The following is a 21,736-nucleotide window of genomic DNA, read 5'->3' as shown; positions in this document are numbered from 1 at the left end:
CTGGTTTTCTGCATCATGTCCAGTGGTGTTCCTTCAGCGTTCAGGACTTGCTTCTGTCATAACAATTCGTTCATTTTTTTAATAGAAAAAAACATATTAGATCTTGCTTTCTGTGCTGGTGATGTGACTATGCTCTGAGTGGTACATTTTAGTTAAAATTGTGATCTAGTGGCCAAGCACTGAAAGGCCATCCTTGTTTTCTGGCATAAAAAGAATTTTGAGGGCAGTTCTGATGATTGGTTGATATGAGAGGGATTTTTTCTTCAGGCTAGAGGAAAGCTTTGTTGTTCACATTTCATGCATTCAGGAAAGGGCAATAGAGTTGGTCCTCAGATGGTTTAATGTTTTCTGATTCAGATGAAAACTTATTTTGAATTTTAAGATGTATGGTAGAAACACAGAAAACCTACAGCACAATACAAGCCCTTCGGCCCACAAAGCTGTGCGGAACATGTCCTTACCTTAGAACTACCTAGGCTTACCCATAGCCCTCTATTTTTCTAAGCTCCATGTATCCATCCAGGAGTCTCTTAAAAGACCCTATCGTATCTGCCTCCACCACTGCCACCGGCAGCCCGTTCCATGCACTCACCACTCTCTGGGTAAAAAACTTACCCCTGAAATCTCCTCTGTACCTACTCTGTATCGGATCACTAGCAAGGCCAGCATTAGTTTCCCATTCCCTTATCAGCCTGGTGATCTGCTGCCTGTACTGGTGTTGCCATGTGAAGGTATTGGATGGGGAATTTCGGGATTTAGATCTAGTGATGATGATACACATTCAGTAGCCACTTTATTAGGTATATCTGCTGAATGCAAATATCTAATCTGCCAACCGCGGCAGCAGCTCAGTGCACAGGAAACATGTGGACATGTTGGGAGCAGCAGCACCCCACACCGGGTTCCACTCCTGTACTTAACAAAGTGGCCACTGCGCGCACGCTGCGCTGGCGTGTTTTGTGGGGATAGTGTGCAACTTGATAGGGAGTCTACAGGTGGTAGCATTCCCATTGAATCAGATTTGTTTTCACTGTCAAAAGCTGTGGAACAGCGGCAGGACAGTGCAAGACGTAAAAATAAGTTACAAAATAAATAAGTGCAAACGGTTGGTGAGAAGGCGCTATTCACGGGTTCATGGACCATTCAGAAGTCTAATTGTGGATGGGAGGAAGCTTGAAGGTGGGTCTTCGGGCTCCTTTCCGATGGTGGTAACACGAAGAGGGTGTCTCTCCGACCTTGAGGGCTTCTAATGATCGATGCTGCCTTCTTGCGGCGCAACCTCTTGAAAATGGCCTGGATGGTGTGGAGGGTTGGGCTGGTGATGGATGTGGCTGAGTCTCCAACTGTCTGCCGCCTCTTGTGGTTCTGTGCATTGAAGGCTCCACACCAGCTGGTGACGCAGCCAGTCAGGAGGCTCTCCGTCATACGTTGAGAGATTTGCAGGGGTCTTTGCTGACGTACTGAATTTCCCCAAACTCCTAATGAAGTGTAGCCACTAGCGTGCCTTGTGTTGGGTCTGTAGTGTATCCTGTGGATGATACGGGTTGCTGCTACTGTGTGCTCGTGATGGAGTGAATGAATGTCTGTGGATGAGGTCTCAGTAAAGTTAGTTGCTATGCCCTACATGGTGTCGACCCTCTTGAATGTTCATACGCACGCATCCAGGCGAGTAAAGAGGGTCCATCACACTCTTGACTTGAGCCTTGTAGATAAACTGCTGTCCAGTTTCTGGTTAGCAATAACCCTAGCTACTGATGGTGAGGTATTCAGTAATGAGAAGGACATCGTTTTGTGTGTTGCATCGTCTTCCTTCGCGATCAGTATGATTCCAATCACTGGTGGGTTTTCCCCTGATTCACATTGACTCCAGTTTAGCCAGGGCTCCTTTGGGCCATACTCGATCAAATTCTGCCTTGACGTCTTGACAGTTGCTTTCATTTCACCTCTGGAGTTCAGTTCTTTGTCCACATTTCAGCCTGGGCTCACTGCATCCTTTCAACTGATGATGTAACCGTGGCATTTATGCAGCTGGTTTAGTTTAGTTTCTTGTCGGTGATGACTCATGATGTTCAATCTCAGTGATGGTAATGCCATCAAATGTCATGGGTCAGTGGTTAATCTGTCTTTTGTTTAGGTAACATGTTGCTTTCCAATTTTCATTGAATGTTACCAGCGTCTCATTGTGTACAGAAAGAGACCGTCCATTTGCTGAGATGTTGAAAATAGACTTGTACATGTTGTAATCATCAGCAAACAGTATATCTGACATGTTTTAAGAAAGGCCATTGGTGTAGCAGCCAAAGCTGGAAGGCGAAGGAACTCCAGTAATATTAGGAGTCATTGACTGCCAAAAGCCAGGAGCTTCTTCCTATGCACAGGCTTGATGCCAACCGCTGGGGTGATATCCTCCTTGTGGCCCAATAGCTTTGCCATTCACTTGGTCAAATATTGCCTTGATGTCATTTCATTCTCGCCTCCAGTTTTTGTTTGGTCCATATTCGGACGAATTTTGTGTTGGAGTTATGTGGTGTTGTGGGAATGGGGTTGAGAGGGAAATTAAATCAGTCATGATCCAATGGCGGAGCGGACTTGATGGGCCAAATGGTTGATAATTGAAAGTACACTCATTAGCTGGATTTAGTTTGTTGTACTTTTTGTGTGATGGAATCACTGGTAATTGTCCACGTTGTTAGGCACCGGTGTTTTTTACTGCTCGATCAGCTTGTTTAGAGGTGTGGCTTGTTTTGGAATACAAATAATAAATGCTATGGAATGGGATGTTATCTACACCTGCGCAATTGACATCAACATTGTGGTTTCTAAGATTCTGTTGTGCTTTTACTTCATTAAAGCACATTAGAGAAAGTTACTCCTATAGATGGTGCTGTGATACAGTCTTTGATTGTTAAGGCTGTTACACTTTGTGACGTATAGTTGATTTTGTATTGGAAGTCTGTCTTCCACTTGTGTATTTGGTTATTGGGTTCTCACAAATTAGTTAATAGTTTGTGAAAAGTTTTCATCCAACTGATGAAACCCAAAAATGAGGATGAATCAGAGCTGCAAAATCAAAGAATTATGTAATTCTTAATTACATGACTAAAGTTAGTCCTCTTTTTTTTGTGTCCTTTAATGTCTTCATTACAGTTTTTTAATTGAAGGTTTCAGCATTTACCAAATGCTCAGGCGTGAACCTGATATTTCTGCCCCCCCCCCACTTTTCTCTAGAGAGTCATGAGCTAAATCTGGATTGTGCACATGCGATGTGTGTGACTTTCTAAGGTACATCATTTTCATTCCTTTAATTGTACTGATGGAATATTTGATCTATTGCTCTGGCAATATTTTCCTGTGATTTTTTTTTTCATTAAATACTTGTTAAAGGCAAATTCATAAGTTTCAAGTTTGCAGCACAATATAGAAAGAGCTTTTTGTGTTGGTGGATATACTTGCTTGAGGAAGGAACATTGCACACTTCCTCAATTAAAACAGCAGCTTTTGCTTTGATCTGCATATGAGAGGGTATTCAACTGATGGTGTGGAGAGACGCTTTATGTTTTACAGAAGTTAGGGTTTTGCAAACACTTATTTATTTCACCTGTTTCTTTTTGATGGGTGGTAAAATGACAATGCAAATGGCCAGATAGAAAGGCATACAAGTTACAAGTGTTATATAAAACTCTAATTGAAAGAAAAACACAGGAGCTGGGATAACATGTCAACTTTGTTCTACTTTACTCACCTATGACAAAGTGGAGTAATGACTTGTGCTGTTCGAGTCCTTATACATACATCCTGTAATGAATTATGTAGATAAAGAATGCTTCATCAAATAATATATTTACAATATTTCTCCAATATTACTGAAATAGTAAGTATACTACATTCCTCTCTGCTTAGCTATAAACCTCAATATACGTTTGTAAAATGCATCTCAATTCAGATATGTAACATATTGCTCTCTAGTTTTTATATTGTATAATTATATAATACAATTACTATGTAGACATACACAGAAATTTTAAATTGTCCCGTTCAGGCCTAAAGATTTAATCGCTGTGCAGGGTTTTTTCCTCTTGTGGGATAACATCTCTTCTTACGTGGGGGGGGAGGGGGGGGTCACCCTGCTTGACAGGTGAGACGTGACTGTGAAACAATCTCAGGTTCAGGGACCTCTTCTGTGGTGCTTGTAGGAATTGAACCTGGGACCGCAGGAAGTGGTTCTGACAGCTCTGGACACCCTTCGCTATTGTAACAGTTGACTCTGCTCTCTTCAACTGAACGCTGTGTCATCTCCAGATGCCTTGACACACGATCTCAACTGTAAAGGAGAGTGGTCCAGTTCTGTCTTTAATCTTTCCAAGTACCCACTTTTGATCACCTCTGTAGTCCCTCACCAGGACTGCTTGTCCAGGAGTGAAACATCGAACCACCTTGTTTGAGGAGCCCTCAGTGTGTCTCAGCTGTTTGTTCTGCATACTCCTTCTGAGATTGGGTTTGAGGAGATCCAAGTGTGAGTATGAGGGACGACCCCGGAACAGCACAGCTGGTGAGTTGTTGGTTGTGGAGAGTGCTGTATTGTGATATCCAAGGAGGAAATTGGTGAGCTTCTGATTCGGTGCAAGTGTAATATGTTCTACTGACATTGCTTGCAGTGTGTTTTATAGACTCTGGACAAATCTTTGCACCAAGCCATTTCTAGCTGGGTGGTATGGTACAGATCTAATAGTCTCATTCTATTCCTATTGAGGAATGACTGAAACTGCTCCCCCGTAAACTGTGGTCCGTTGTCACTGACTAAGTGTTCTGGAACACCAGTCCTTGCAGAGGCTTCTCAATATATTAACAATGTGTGAGACTGTAGAGGAGGCTATTGGGATCACTTCTGGTCACTTTGTAGCTACGTCCACTATCACCAAGAAATTCGTGCCCATGAACAATCTGGCAAAATCCCCATGAATCCTCTGCCAGGGCAGTGCAGACCATTCCCAGGGATGGAGAGGCACTGCTCTCGGTGTCTTCTGGATGTGTTGTCATCCCAGACATGTGACTGTACTCTTCTCCATAGATGCTGCTTGGCCGGCTGAGTTCCTCCAGCATTTTGTGTGTGTTATTTGGATCACATTTCCGAGATTAGTTGTCCTCTTCAATTTGATCTTGTAATTGTGTCCTCCATGAAACGGAGCCCATCTCTGCATTTGTGCTGCTGCTGTTAGCGGAACACGCTTCTGTGGATTGAAAATGGACACTCGTGGTTGATGATCAGTAATGGGCGTAAACTCTCCCATATAAGTACTGGTTGAAATGTTACACCCCAAACCAAACTCAAGGCTTCTCTGTCAATCTGTGTATAACTTTCTCTGCAATGATAAGGAAACAAGATGCAAAGGCTACATCTGTCACTCACAATGTGACATGACCACACGTATACCATAATGTGAAGCATCACAGGCAAGCTTCACTGGACAATGTGGGTCTTAATGTGTGAGTACAGTGTCTGACACCACCATTTCCTTTATCTTTTTGGAAAGCAACCTCACACTGCTTTGTCCGTTGCCAGGCCTTTGCAATCTGCAATAATGTGTCCAAGGGGTGGATCACAGTAGTCAGGTTTGGCAGGAAGTTGTTACAGTAATTGACAAATCCTAAAAAGGACCACAACTGTAACACTTTGGCCTTTGGGTATCCACCACTGCTTGAATTTTCTCAGCACACTTGTATAAATACTTATTTGTCAATGGTCTGACCACAGTAAGTGATGCCCGGTTTAAAGAATCCACACTTGTTGCATTGTGCTGAGCCGATAATCTTCTAATCTTTTTGACACTGTCTTGAGATGTTCCACGTCATCCTCACCAGTAACAATGATGTCATCCAGGTAACACTGAGTGCCTGGGCAGCCTTGCAGCACCTGGTCCATGGCTTTCTGTCAGAGTGTTAGTGCGGATGCTACTCCATAAGCAAGCTTATTATAATGATGAAGTCTTTATGGTGGACTTTTAAAGATACACTTTGGATTCTTCTTCTCTCTCTCTCTGTAGGTTGGCCTCAGCTAAGTCCATTTTACTGAAGTATTTCCTTCCAGAAAGGTTTGCAAAGATGCACTCTATCCTGGCCAGAGAGTATTGATCTACTTCCAATACAGGTTTGATATTAACCTTAATTACCATGGATCCTAGCAGACCCATTCTTCTCGGCTTCTGGGACCACTGGCATTGGCCATGGGCTCCACTCAACCTTGCAAAGAATACCTTCAGCCTTCTTGCAATCTAGCTCACTGGCCACTTTATCACAGATGGTATAAGGAACTAGATGGGCTTTGTAAAACTTGGGTGTGGCATTTTCAATTAACAGCATTGAATTGAATTGACTTTATTTCTTATGTCCTTCACATACATGAGGAGTAAAAATCTTTACGTTGCGTTTCTGTCGGAATGTGCAAATTATAGTAATTTGTTATAAATAGTATGTACAACAGAACAGTCAATATAACATAGAAATACAATTGTGTCAGCGTGAATTTAATCAGTCTGATAGCCTGGTGGAAGAAGCTGTCCCAGAGCCTGTTCGTCCTGACTTTTATGCTGCGGTACTGTTTCCCGGATGGTAGCAACTGGAACAGTTTGTGGTTGGGGTGACTCGGGTCCTCAATGATCCTTTGGGCCCTTTTTACGCATTTGTCTTTCTAAATGTCCTGAATCATGGGAAGTTCACATCTACAGCTGTGCTGGGCTGTCCGCACCACTCTCTGCAGAATTCTGCTATTGAGGGAAGTACAGTTCCCATACCAGGCAGTTATACAGCCAGTCAGGATGCTCTTGATTGTGCCCCTGTAGAAAGTTCTTAGGATATGGGGACTCATGCCAAACTTCTTCCACCATCTGAGGTGAAAGAGGGACTACTGTGTGGTGACCCTTTTCACTTTCAGTTGACTATTGCTAGGGATGTGGCATTCAAGTGACGGATAGATTTCCAATCAAGTTGTAGTTGTCTCAGCCACAGTGCTTCTCCTCATGTTTTTACCACATATAAGCCTGATGTAGCTTGTTGATTGTTGTATTTCACTGTTACAAATGTTATTCCCAGAGGAGTCCTCTTTTCTCCAGTAACAACTTAGTATCTTTGAAATGCCATTTTATATGATGACTGAAACAGCCAAGCCAGTGTCCAATTCCGTTTTATTTAATTTGCCATTCACTTTTGGTACAAGCCATATTGCTTTTCTCTTGTTAGTTTTTACATTATAAAATCTCAAGGCTACCCTGATCTGTATTACTTTCATCATTATCAGATTTCCCAATAATAGCATGCAGATTTGTGATCCTTTCGAAACTGCCGGTTGACTTCCCCTTACAGACCACTTACTTTTGACTTCCCGACATACTTTTTGTATGTGTTTATTGCATTTTCTGCAAGTTTCACCGTCGTTGGTTTGATGTATGTGAGCCCCTGCCACAACAGTAACACAATTTGTTTGGCCAGGCAGGTTTCTGTTTAGACGTTGCAATTTTGTTCACACTCACTTTCATTCCTGGATATGGACTTCCCCCTTCCTTGTGTTTCCACTTATGAAGCCTAAAGCATTCTGCAGGCAGCAAAGGTTTCAGTTCTAACTGTTCCTGCATTACTTTCATGATATCAGCAAAACTCACTTCAGCTGGTTTGGTTGAAGTAGTCAAACTTCTAAGCAAACTGTACGCTTTTCCACCTGTTACACTCAGCAAATCGGGCATTCACTTTTCACTAGCTATTTCATTTGCTACAAAATACTGCTCAACTTGTTCAGTTTACATCACCCAGTTGTCTGTTGTGCAGTTGAGTGCGTCTATCTTTCCCCATATAGTCTGCCATTTCAGCTTTTTACTTGTTTATTATTACTATCCCTGGTACTCACTGTGAACCTGTGAATTGTCAGTTTCTGACTTTTCTTTTAAACTTGACTGTCTCTCTCCTTTCTGAAGAAACGTGCCCTTTTTTTTAAAAACTCAAGCATCTTTCGCCTCTTCCCGAAGAAAAATGTGCTGCTTTTCAACAGGTAGGTTGTCACCTTGGGTTTTGTTTGAAAACTACCTCGTCACCACTGTTATGTTTTGTAACTTCAAAACATAAAACTAATTCAAAGAAAAACACAGGAGCTGGGGATGACGTGTCTACTTCGTTATACTTTAGTGAAGCGCTCACTTATGTAGTGGCGCAACTTTAGAACTCCTCCCTTGGAGGGTCAGACACCCTGAGCCAATAGGCTGGTCCTGGACTTATTTCCTGGCATTTACATATTACTATTTAATTATTTATGGTTTTATATTGCTTTATTTATACTCTGTTCTTGGTTGGTGCAACTGTAACGAAAACCAATTTCCCTTGGGATCAATAAAGTATGACTATGACTATGACGTACACCATTCACGTACTTTTACATATAACCCGAAATGAATTATGTAAACAAACAAAAAATGGTTAATCAAATAATTTATTTACGATATGACTCCAATATTACATACACTACAAGAGTTTGCAAGTGTATGGACCAGAGAGGTAAAATGATGGGCATCAGGGAAAGAAATAAAAAGGAAAATAATTACTCATTGATGAAATGTTGTAAAACATTCCAGTTTACAACTGGTACACTCTGTGTATATTTGTTCAGTTATAAAAAGTTCAGAAGGAAATAATATGGCAACAAAGAACAGAGGAAATCTGGTTAATGATGCTGATGGGAAGAGTGATAGCGGGGGAGAGGTGAAGGGGAGGCCTAATATTCTCATGCCTCTTCATGTCAGGATGCAGTTGGCAGGTACTATGGAGGCAGCAGGTTAATGATTAAGGGGAGAGGCAAGTCTTATCAACCACTGAGGTTCATAGGCTTCAAACGTGAGTCAATAGGGGTTCTTTTCTCTAACGTATTGCCCAAGGAAGTCTAGTGATCTCTGGTAAGGTTGCAGACAGCATTAGTTCAAGGACATCCCCTTCTGTCTAGCAGCTTGTTGTGGTAAAGATTGCTAACAAACAAACCAGTACATCTCTTACAAAGTGGTTTGTTCTGTCAGATGAGGTTTATAAGGGAAATTATACATTATGATTTGGATTGGGGGGAAAAAAATCAACCTTTCGTCAATTCACTTGGTTTCCCTTGACTGTAGAGGAGGTAACACCACAGTCTCTTGTGGAAGAGGGCTACATCTCTATCTGCAGCTGCAGGATTTTCCATGTTCAAACCACTGGCAAGGTTGTCCTTGAGATGATGTTAGTTTCATGGTTTAAAGATAGGAAAGAGCAGCAGCAAATCTAACCAATTCAAGTTTTCCTTCTTTACTAAATAAAATATTCAAAATATGTTCAATGAATATTAAGTTAAATACAAATTGTATAGCTGCATCAGGAATCGCTGTTTAAAAGGAATAGGCTGCAGGTGGTGCTGCTAGATGTGTTAATGTGTGTTCTTGATAATTACTTTATATACAACAGGGAGACTGGGTAAATAATTGGCACTACTTCAGCACGTTGACCATTTAGGTTGAGGAATGTTATTTAACTTTTCATGTGTGCTCGTCTAAGCAAGATGGAGTGAGAGATGGAACAGTCACAATGGTCGAAAATGCAAAAAAACTAATTAGACTTGTTTGTTTTTGAAGAGAATTGTATTTAGGTTGCAAAACTTCTCAGGGTTTTCTGGTTCTGCGTTACTTATGTAGATTTACAGCAGACTGATCCTTCTTTGTCTTTTTGGACAAGTGGAAACAGCTGTATCAAAATGATCAGGATAAAGTGATGTCAACATAAAGTGATTAGGAAGGAAGGGTTAGATTGAACTTGTAGTTAATTAAAAGGTCAGCATAACATCATGGGCTGGAGGGCTTGCACGGTGCTGTAAGTTTCCATGTTCTGACAACTCAAAAGAGAATAAACTTCATTTTATTAAAAGACTTAACATAATTCCATACCTATTCTAGCTACAAGTATGAAACTGATGACCCATAATTTTGTGTCACCAATGAACCCCTGACCTCATCATCCAGTCTGCCTGTATTTGCTCCGGCAGTAACATTTTTTCCTGAAGGTGGTTTCAACCTCGTTATGGAGCTTCTGCACTGTGGCAGGGCCTTCTGAGTGTAAAACTGGTTATAGGTGGGACCTGGTGTGCAGTAACAAAGCCATAAGCAACTGGCAGCCAACCAAACTCTACTTTCTAGCTTAGCTGACTGTCTGTATTTTCGCAGAATTTTGAATGTTTCTGACACTTGAAAGCATTTGGAACAAAATACAAGCTTTCAAAACACTGCAGATTTAAAATATGGTAGAAACCCCCAGAATATTGATGATGAAAAGTATTATATGAAATGAGTAAATCAGATTTATCTACTACTTGGTCCTTCCTATTGTTCTTCATTAAAGTCAATGAAGCTGCCTTTCTTGAACCAGGTCCTACATGGTGAAAGATCTGGCACTGCATTTCCTAACAGAAGTCATGGACCAATGCTATTAAGCAAGGGGTCCTTGGAACCCAGGTTGGGAACCCCTGTGCTAGACTGAATTGGAATGATAGTGTTCTGGAAGTTCAGAAATTGTGTCATCAGGGATATATGTAGGAATCCATCCTTGCTGCTGGGGGAGAGGAGGGGGAAATGTTAGATTTTCTCTGGGAAATCCAGGCCAATATTCCATTTATAGCAGTATGCTCGGCGCCATTTTGCAAGTCAGAGCAGCAAGGTGGCCAAGTTTTGCAGTGGAATGATGGGTGTAATAAATAAAATATTTCTTTTAAAGCTCTCCTACTGTGGATTCCAAGCATTGAGCGTAAACTTTTATCTCATTGTAATTTTCTAAATTTAAGGCTGAAGTTGAATTTGGAACAGGGAAGAATTATAACAACAAACCCAAATGATGAACTGATAGTTTATCATAACAAAATCCATCTCCAGATACCACCTGATGGGATCTAGTTACCCCCAGCATTTTTTAGTTTAGATTTCCAGAAACGACTGTGTTCTCCATTGCACAGTTTCCACTGCCCCACTTGTTGAGCATTTAAAACATTTTGTATACTTGCACTTCCCTTTGACGATTTCTGCATCTCGTTAGTTGATAGTCTCACAGGTCTTGCAGCAAGTCAGCTTAAATGCATCCTTCAAATTCAGAAAGAGTTGGGCAGTACAGCGGGTAGAATTGCTACTTCACAGCTCCAGTTCTGTCCTGGTCACAGGTGCCAAATGTGTGGAGTTTGCACATTCTCCCTGAGATTGCGCGAGTTTCTGGCAGGAGCTCTGCTTTCCTCTCGTGTCCCGATGACATGTGAGTTGGTACTGTATATTGCCCCTGGTATATGGCTGAGGGCACATTGGAGGTGGGGAGAGGTGTGTATGGGGTTGAGAGTTAATGGCCATGTGGGAAGAATGAAACAGGATTTCTTTAGATGTGTGCTTGATGGTCAGTGTGTTATCTTTGGGATTAAGGATCTGGTTCCATGCTGTCACTAATTAATTCCTTTCCTGTGCGAGTCCAGGGAGTTGGTACTAAAGGATCACTTTGGAGTTAAAGAATTTAATGGAAAGAAGTAAACCTGAAATCTTTAGGGTTATTTGCATTTTCATGGCATTGAAAAAATAAACAAATGAAGTAACCTTAGTTTTGAAGTTTTTTGGTTCTAATCTTCAAACATGCAAGCTGAAGGTATGGACTGCACTATGAGAGCATAGTTTTATTATCTCTGTGGTGTGTGTGTGTGTCTCTCTCTCTCTTACTGAAGCCTTAATTTTCCAACCTGGTTCAAATTTTCAGTCTGACTTGGTGCATATAACACAACACAAGAAATTAGCCATGTCTTCTTCAGACGTTGTCTTTGATACCAGCCGAGTCTTGAATATCCATTGCATGCGTGCAGAAGTATGTCTTTAGATCAGATAATTTTGCTGAGCATTTTATATGTTCAGAGCTGTTCAGCACAGAAATAAGCTCGCTGGTTTGTTAAGGCTGATTTATACTTGTGCGTCAACTCGACGCTGTAACCTATGCAGGTGGCCTACGCGTGTTGTGAGCATTTATACTTGTGCATTGGTGTGCCTGTGTCGCTCTGCAATTTGGGCACGTCGCGCATGTGCACACATCTGCCCGCGCAAGGCTTCATGGTCATAGTAGTCTTTCTCGGGGGTAAACAAGTTTAAAGCGAGCGACTTTTTTCGTAAAAGCGAAATGTGTCCTCCATAATTTCGGAGGTCTGTAAAGCTTTATGGAAAGCATTGCAGCCAGAGTTCCTTCCCTGCCCTTCAGTCGGCCAATGGGAAGCTATTGCAGCGTAGGAGGAAATGCGATGCTATCAAGTGGACCAATCACAGTTATTTGGTCTGCGTTGCCGCGACGTGTAGTTACATTTTGGGAGAGGTGCGTGTCAGGCTACGGTGTAGGGATCCACATAGGCTCTGCGTAGGGTTCGTGGCAATGCTGTACTTACGACATCGAGTTGACGCAGAAGTATAATTCAGCCTTTACACATGGTCACCATGTTTCTGCTGACCTTTCAGCCTATTTGCACAAAATCACTTGCCTATTTATTCATCTCTGTTGTGCGAGGCTTCAAAATGTCTCAGCTCTTAGATGCTCGAGCTTGGCCAAGATAAAAGAATTCTTACCCTTCCTTCCAGCAGCGAAGTTACCCATTTGTTCCCAACCTATCTCATTATCAAAATGAGATTAATCCACATCTTATTTTGATGTAAGGTAAGTTGGGAACAAAATGGGGTCAAGAATCTGAGAACTATTTAGCAGCGAGTCTTGCATCAGTGGTAGGCAAACTCGTGGAGAGGATTCTTAGCGATTGGATTTACGGGCATTTGGAGATGCCCTGTCTTATTGGGAATTGTCAGCGTGTTTTTGTGAGGGGCAGGTTGTGACTGCTGAGCACAACTGACTTTTTCAAGGGGGTGACAAAACATAATGATGAAGGTAGAGTGGTGAATGTGGTATATATGGATTTTAGTAAGGTGTTCGACTCCATGGAGGACTCATCTGGAAAATCATGAGGCATGGAATTCATGGAAATTTGGCAGCGTGGATTCGGAGTTGGCTTGCAAAGAAGACAGAGAATGGTGGAAGATGGTTAGTATTTGCCTGGAGATCTGTGACTAGTGGTGTGAAAAGTGAGTGATACACTTTGAAAGATTGAACTTGAAGGTAGAGTAGAAGGTAATTGGTAGGATTCTCAGCAGTGTGGAGGATATCAGGGACCTTGGTCAAAGACCAGAGATCCCTTAACGTTGCTGTGTAAGTTAAAGAAGTGCGTGATGTGTTGGTCGTCATTAGTCGAGCTATTGAGTTCAAGAGGCATGAGGTCATGTTGTAGCTCTGTACAACTGGTTAGACAACAGTTGGAGAGTTGTGTTCATTTTAGGAAGGATGTGGAAGGTTTATGAGGGTGCAGAGGAGATTTACCAGGATGCTGCCTGGATTAAAGAGCCTGTCTTATGAGGAAAGATTGAACAAGCTCAGGCTTTTCTCTTTAGAGTGAAGGAGGATGGGAGGTGACTCGATAGAGGTGTATAAGATAAGAGGCTTAGATAGATTGGACACCCAGTGCCTTTTTCCTGGGGTGGCAGTGGCTAATACCAGAGTTCATTGTTTTAAGTGGAATGAATGAAAGTTCAGGGTAGTTTTTTTCATGCAGTGTGGCAAGTGCCTGGGATGCACTAATAGGGCTGCTGGTGCTAGGGGCCGATATGTTAAGAGACACTTAAGAGACCCAGACAGGCAGATGGATGAAAGAAGAGTGGAGGATAGTGGGCTGTGTAGGAGGGAAGGGTTAGTTTGATCTTGGAGTCATTTAAAAGGTCAGCAGAGCACAATGGGCCGAAAGGCCTGTACTGTGCCGTATTGTTCTATGTTCAGAACAGTAGAAGTTCTTATTTCCCTTTTGACCAAGTTACCCCCTTCGGTGGTGGTGCAAGTTATCTCCATCAATGCCTATCCATCTCCTTGTTCCCTTTGTTACTTTGAATTAGACCAGTGGAAGTTACACAGGCGTTTATTACGGTTTCATCCCTTTATCTCTGGAATAATCCAAAAAAACGTTTTTTTCCATTCAGATCCAAGGCCAGGATGTCCTTGGTATGAACAGGAACTGGAAACTGAGCAGTGTATTTTAAATGTAGTCTGAACGTTGTTCTGTTCAGCTGCAGCAGTCTTTCTTTGCTTCTGTTGGCTTGTTAGGGTGAAATCTAACGTCACATTAACCATTTCGATCATTCCACCTGTGAGGTAGTTTTTAATGACTTTATTCTCTAGATCCTTAATTGCCTTTGCTCATCTGCCTCCCCAGTGCATTATTATTTCGGTTCACCCCACCTGCTGTCAACTGATTCCCATTTAGTTCCAGATGAATTTCTGAATAGTTGTATGGCTATTAGTTTTTAAAAAAACAGATACAGCTGGAAAAAGTAATAATCATTTCTCAACAAATATATTACCAATCTACTTGTTACCCATTTCAACTTTCTCTGCCTCCCAGCTCAGAAGTTTGTATCAGGTGTAAACCTTGGATTATTCCTTTCTCTAGATGCGTTCACACCATGATGGGGGGGGGGCGCGCGGGGGTGAACAACTGTGGGCAACAGCTGGAAATAATCAAAAAGTAATGAAAAGCGCAGATAATCTAAATATGGAATAAAAAAAGAGAAAACTTTGGGAAAACTACAGCACCTGTGGAGAGAGATGCCAATTTATCTTATCACAACCCTGACTTACTGATGAAAGTTCATCAACTTGAAGCTTCAATTGTTTCTTGCTCTCTAGCGTTTCCTGATTTTATTGTACTTGTTAAGAATGGTCAGAAATGAGATTGCAGCCTCTACAGACCCAGCAGGGATTCAGTTCCCGCCGCTGTCTGTAAGGCATTTGTACGATTTCCCGGTGACTGTTTGGTTTCCTCCGCATGCTCTGGTTTTCTCCCACATTCCGGAGACATTTGGGTCAGGGTTAGTGAGTTGTGGGCGTGCTACGTTGGTGCCGGAAGCACGGTGACTCTTGTGGGCTGCCCCCAGCACATCCTCGGACTGCGTTGGTTGTTGATGCAAACAACCCATTTCACTGCATGTTTCGATGCACACATGACGAATGAAGCTAATCTTTAGCCTTTAGTGATTTAAGACAAAATGAAATGACTTTGTTAGTTGCCGTTTAGTGATGAATCTCAATGCTATACAAACTGAGCTGTTTTCACTCAGTGTATTTCAGTTATTTGTCTGCATATTGGAATAAGGTGTGGTGATGGCTCTTTGAGCCACTTTGCCCAGCAATCGCGGGGAGAACGTACAAACTCCTTCCAGGCAGCGTCGGGAGTTGTACCTGGGTCACCTGTACTGGTACGTGTTACGTGTTGCGTAAACCACCACATGACCTTCCAAGCAAACGTTGTGCAAATTTCTTATTTGCTTATGTCACAATTCAAACCAAGTTCAGTGCTTGCAGTGACCTGCATTGTGTGATGGGAATAGGAAAGATGCTTTCAGCGGTTACTGTTGAAAGGAGATGTGAGAACAGCTTCTGGAATAAACATTATGCATAGCGAAAAGCAGAAAATCGAAGGACACTTTCAGAAATTCCCAGCTTTTCCACAGAGGGCTCTTTTGTGGTTCTTTGCCAATGAACTTCAAGGTGCTAACTGTACTGTGTTTACACATTATTCTACACAGCAAACGGTTGAAACGGTTAGGATTGTTATATTCAGGAATAAATAAGTTTCTAATGGTTTGATAAGTAAAAATTGCAATTAAACTTTATCTCCTGTCCTCAAAAGTTAACTTTACGAGAATGCTGTTGTCCTTTTTACTGATGTAAAGGGTAATACATCAATTCTTTCCTTAGCTCTTCTGCTGTAGTTCACCGTCATAAAACTTTTTACTTTCTTTAGACATTTCTGAAAAAGAATGTCTTTGTACATGCAGTTTCGCTCTTTGTTTTTGCCTGATGTAATACCCTCACGTGGTAAGGGACTAACTTTTTTAAAATAAAGCTCCTGTTGCATAACTTGAGGATTTTTTTGGGTAAGGTACTGTTTGATTTTGTTTTTCCCCACTTTTCTTTCCTATCTATGGATCTTCATATCTTTTCCATGATTTACCAACTTGGGGCACACCTCAAAAGCTTTTTAAAAATTATTTCCCTCCCTAAGTTATCCTTTCGTAATGTCCAGCCCATCTGGACCCCATCCTGAATTTGTTTTGTCTCTGTTTATGACTATGTCAGTTGGTTACTCGTATGTATACTTTGTATTAGTCATTCTCGCAAGATATTACTTTTGGGAAATCAAGACCCATGTGATCTTCAGATGAGGCATGGTTGTGGGGTGGGAACACGGTTGTGGGCTGGTAACGTGCAGTGACACGGTTGTAGGGATGGGCTTGCTGCTGCCATGATTATCGTGTCCATGTTTTTATGAGTTTACATGACGTGATGTTCAGAGTAATTGTTACTCCACCCTTTCTCTAATTTTACTCTTTGGAGACCAGAGATGCTGAAGCAAAGATTTTTTAAAATTATCATATGCCTGAAAAGGGTGGGTGCTTGGTAATGCTGGATACGAGGTTTATTGTTTTTAGAATGTGTCTGTGCTGTATGATACAGGTGAGCCTCTACTCTTGTTGAAACCACTCTCCCACTGTGTGATCAAGCAGGCCCACTTTATTTAAAATAAACATTCCTGTTTATCTACAAATGGGAAAAGAATTGCTTCAGAAGTAGTTGATTTTTGGGTTTATGCCCTTATCTTCTATTCTTAGAGGAAATCCATGGCTGATTTATCATTGTTTCTAGTAGAAAAATTAGCTTTGGCACTGATACATTACCATAATTATCTTTCCATAGATTCAAAAGGAACAAATACACTGTGTTTTGCCTTTGAAACACGTCTTTTTCTATTTATTATAATCTCCGGCTTTCTCACCCTCCTTTCTCTCTGTCTTTCTCTTCCCTCCCTCCCCCTTTTCCCTTCCCCTTCTCCCTTCCCCTTCTCCCTCCCCCTTCTCCCTCCCCCTTCTCCCTCCCCCTTCTCCCTCCCCCTTCTCCCTCCCCCTTCTCCCTCCCCTTCTCCCTCCCCCTTCTCCCTCCCCCTTCTCCCTCCCCCTTCTCCCTCCCCCTTCTCCCTCCCCTTCTCCCTCCCCCCATACCCTCTCCCCCTCTCCCCCCATACCCTCTCCCCCTCTCCCCCCATACCCTTCACTCATCCATCCCCCATCCACCCCCTCCTCCCATCTGCCCCCACCCCACAAACCCCCCACTCTCCTTGGGCCTTGCATTGCAGTAACTTTTATTGAAACGACAATTTCTTGCATGTGTCACTTTGAACCAAGGGCAGATACCTTGTCCATGTAAGCCCCATTGTCTTTGTCTGCTACTGCCCCACTGAAATTGTTTCCTCATACCTTGACTCCATTCTATCCCCCTTGGTTCAGACCCTTCCCACCTACATCAAAACACTTCACATGTTCTCGACATCCTCACTAACATTCAATACCTTGGCTCTGACCTCCTCATTTTCACCATGGATGACCAGTCCCTGTACACTTCTATCCCCTTAAAGGCCTTAAAGCGCTCTGCTTCATTCTCAATAAAAGGACCAACCAATTTCCCTCCACCTCCTGCATCTGGCAGAGCTAGTCCTCACTCTCAACAATTTTTCCTTTGACTCCTCCCACTTTCTCTAAACTCGAGGGGTAGCCATGGGTGCCCACCGGGCCCCAGTGATGCCTGCCTTTTCTTTGCTAAGTAGAATAGTCCATGTTCCAAGCCTTCCCCGGTAATGCTCCCCAACTCTTCCTTGGCTACACTGATGACTGCATTGGTGATGCTTCATGCACCATTGCTGAGCTTGTCAATTTCATCAACTTTGTCTCCAACTTCCACCCTGCCCTTGAAGTCACTTGGTCCATTTCTAACCTCCTCACCGCCCCCCCCCCGCCCCCGTCTCTGTCTCCGTCTCCATCTCTGTTGGCGGACATCTTTTACAAACCTACTAATTCCCACAGTTATCCCGACTGTACCTCTTCCCACCTTGTGTAAAAATGCTATTCCCTTCCTCCACTATTGATGCTGCCCTCACCCGTCTCCCCTCTATTTCCCGAACATCCGTGTTCACCCCATCTTCCTGCCGCGTTAACAGTGATAGAGTGCCTCTTCTCCTCACCTATCACCTCATGAGCCTCTGCATCCAATGTATCAATCTCCGCAACTTCTGTCATCTCCCAAAGGGATCCTACCACCAAACATATTTTTTGTCCACACCCCCCTGCATTCCACAGAGATCACTCCCTCCATGATTCCCTTATCCATTTGTCCCTCCCCACTAATCTCCCTCCTGGCATTTATCCCTGCAAGCGGCCGAAGTGTGGCACCTGCCCATTCACCTCCATTCAGGGCCCCAAACAACCCTTCCTGGAAAGGCAACACTGCACCTGTGAATCTTCTGGGGTTCGCTATTGTGTCTGGTGCTTCCGCTCTGGCCTCCTCTACATTGGTGAGACCCGTTATAAGTTGAGGGACCGTTTTGTCGAACACCTCTGTTCCATCTGTCAAAAGCGGAACTTCCCGGTAGCCAAATATTTAAATTCCAATTCCCAATCCCATTCTAGCATGTTAGTCCACCGCCTCCTCTTGTGCCACAGTGAGCCCACTCTCAGGTTGGAGGAGAAATACCTCGTACTCTGGCAGGGTAGCCTTCAACCTGATGGCATGAATATCAATTTCTCCTGGGGAAGAAATTCTCTCCCCTCCCCTCTTCTATTCCCCACTTTGGCTCCCTTACCTCTTCTCACCTGCCTATCACTCCCCCCCCCCCACCCCCGGGCCCCCTCCTCTTTCCCTTTCTCCTGTGGTCCACTCTCCTCTCCTATCAGATTCCTTCTACTCCAGTCCATTACCTATTCTCCCCACCTGGCTTCACTTATCACTTACCAGCTATCCTTCTTGCCCCCACCCACTCCCCACCTTTTTATTCTGTCGTCTTCCTTCTTCCTTTCCAGTCTTGATGAAGGGTCTCTGCCCAAAATGTTGACTGTGTACTCTTTTCCATGGATGCTGCCTGGCCTGCTGAGTTCCTCCAGCATTTTATGTGTGTTGTTTCGGATTTCCAGCGTCAGCAGGCTTTTTCGTGTTTCTACTTTGTCAGCTATTGCTCAGTTAATGGGCTGGAATGTTTTGTGCACTCTTGCTTAAGAAGCATTTGCAAAATCAGTCCTAAATATCGTGGATGTGGAGGTGTATAGATTGTGCTGTTAGTTCCAGAGCAAATACTGGCTGGCAGTAAGCATGGGACCCTGGATACCCGATAACTCCATTTGGATCTGCCTCTGTGAACCTGCACAACCCAAGCAGTGTGCAGGATCGGAGTACTGTTGAGGAAGACTAAGAAGAACATTTTAATGGTTGCAAAACCTCACTGAATAGCAAAGACGGTTTAAAACTGCTTCCCAGCTTTGGCAGGTCATGCCTCTAGCTTTGCCTTCTGTTGGCGGATATCCTGGGGCTGGAGTCTGCACAGTTCTCTGATGGGGAGGGTATCGGCTGTCTTCCAGCAGCACGGAGGCCCCATCCCTGTCAACCTGTAATAATAGAGGTCAGTTCATTGAGCCTTGTGCAACTTTCCTAGGTGAGGGTTCAAGCAGTGGATGCTCAGTTTGGTCAGTGGATCTCTTCCAGCTCCGTTTATCCCAATATCACAATAACGGTGCTGACCAGCATAATGAAACACATTCAACTGAAAGCAAGCACACCCAGGCAACCGTGAAGATCCGGACATTTCAGAGCGTTTTCCTCCTCCTCCATGAGTTGCTCTATCTTGCTGATGAAGTCTGCGTTGAAGTAAATGTCGCTAACCGATGAGTCAGGAATGATGTTTTTAAGAGAAAGTGAAGCTCCATCATGTGATATTAGTTCTTAGAGAAGGTCTTCACAATCCAAGTAATAAAACGTGGAGCTTCACTTTTCAGACTCTAATGTGCTGAAGATTTTATTTAAAGAGGACTGGAAACCATTCTGTCGTGCTTTCTTCATCTATATAACTTCCCTAATTTTTCTTAGGCATTTTAAAAAAAGTCTAATTTGTACTTTCTGGTTCATTCTGGTTGGTCTCAGAGTTCCATGTACCTGCAGAATGCCACCTGTTACATGTTGAACTGCCTGCATTTTAACCATGGAGCTATTGGGAATTCTGAGACATATGCTGGAACGGAACAAACCCAAACTTCTGGACTAGTCCTGGATGTCATTCCAACTGTGCTGTGACTGGGCTTCATGATTTCGGTGGCAGGATGCCAACTTCCTGCAGTTTCCCAACAGTTATGCTGGGAAAGCTGCTCCCTGAACTTGGCATTGATTCAGCAATTCCATTCATTCAGTAGACTGCAAGGGGGACATAAATTACAGGTAATTTACATTTTTTTGAATTAATTAAGTTGGAAGTGTTTAATTGCTTTGAAGAGTTTTCTGGTGCCTTTGAGTGTTTTTTTTTTGTTTTACATTTCCCAGCACCTGAGTTTTGACAGCTGATCAGTAGGGTTTAGCCGACTCTCAAGGGGTTTCTGTGAGTCGGGCTTGCTGTAGAAGGGTCCGGGCAAACTGGTTTAAGCTGTCATTGTTCAAGAACTTGCTGTAGAAAGATCTGCTCTGGATATATAGTAAGTGGGCCTCGTTCACAAGGTAGCACTGGTTGTGGGTAGTTTGCTGCTCTCTGGAGGTTCTGAATCGTCGCTCCTTGCTGCAGATCCTGTCCTTTCCTTTTTATTTTCACTAAGGAGGCTTCAGAAATGGATACACTTGTAAACCGAACAACTAATACTGTGCTACAGTATATCCCAATATGTTTAATCAGTTTACCTTCATGCTCAGAACAATTCTACAATGCATTTTGTTTTTAATGACATGTGGGAACTGAATCTGAGGGTGTGAGTTTCCTCCTGGAATGCTGGAAATACTCAGCAGGTCGGACACCATCAGTGGAAATCGAAACAAGAGTCACCCTTTCAGGTCAAGGGCTCTTCTGCTCCTCTTTCGACAGTTGCTTCCTGACCTGCTGAGTTTTTCTAGCATTTTCTGTTTTTATTTTGGATTTCTGGCATCTGCAGGTTGTTGATTTTCAAAAATAAGTGAAGTATTGATTTGCCAGCGTGACAATCTGTTTGTCAGGATGCAAAGTAGATGCTTATTCTGTAATCATAGCAATTGATGTTGTAACTTCATGTCTACAGAAGCATACCTTTGTGTCCACTTTTTTACTTCCACTATGATATTTGACTAGATAATGTATCATAACAAACTTGATATTAGAGTTGTTTGGTTGAGAATAGGCATGCAGAAGATTTTAAAGAAGATAAAAGGAGAGTTTCCAAATATACAGGAAGGATAAGCAAACCATTATCAGAACATCTGTAGTATTCAGGCCAAGTTACACTTGTTGGCTAGTTGGACAGGGCAAAATGTTTGCAAGCCTGATACCAGACTTCTGAAATAGACACACTAATCTGAGTTCTATCAAAAGTGGAGACGAGCAAGATTCAGGGAGGCTCAAAGGAATCTCTGTCTCATGGGATTCTCTGTCCTGTGGCATTTTAAGTTTGTGATGGAACTTTGGAGATGGTATTGGGAAGCCTGAGTCTATGTATCAGAAACACACACAAGCCCCATGAAAGTAGTATGAAAAGCACACCACCCCCAAAATTAATATATTCATCAGCCACCTTCTGCTCTATTCTGTTGATGA

General features: G+C 42.8%; 1 protein-coding gene across 4 annotated transcripts in view; it reads left to right on the top strand.

Moving 5' to 3' along the window:
* Positions 1-21,736, top strand: part of znf800a (zinc finger protein 800a) — a 136,737-nt gene that overhangs the window by 11,031 nt on the left and 103,970 nt on the right. The window contains exon 2 of one of the 4 annotated variants that reach the window (XM_063058174.1): positions 6,042-6,145. The exons of the other annotated variants lie outside the window; for them this stretch is intronic. The gene's annotated coding sequence lies outside the window, so the exon portion shown is untranslated. The remainder of the gene's footprint in view (positions 1-6,041; positions 6,146-21,736) is intronic. 4 annotated transcript variants of the gene reach the window in all.

This window comes from Mobula hypostoma, chromosome 9 (assembly GCF_963921235.1).
Source record: "Mobula hypostoma chromosome 9, sMobHyp1.1, whole genome shotgun sequence".
Lineage (NCBI taxonomy): Eukaryota > Metazoa > Chordata > Chondrichthyes > Myliobatiformes > Myliobatidae > Mobula > Mobula hypostoma.
The sequence above is the reverse complement of the archived record's forward strand: the minus strand, read 5'-3'. Positions and strand labels throughout refer to the sequence as shown.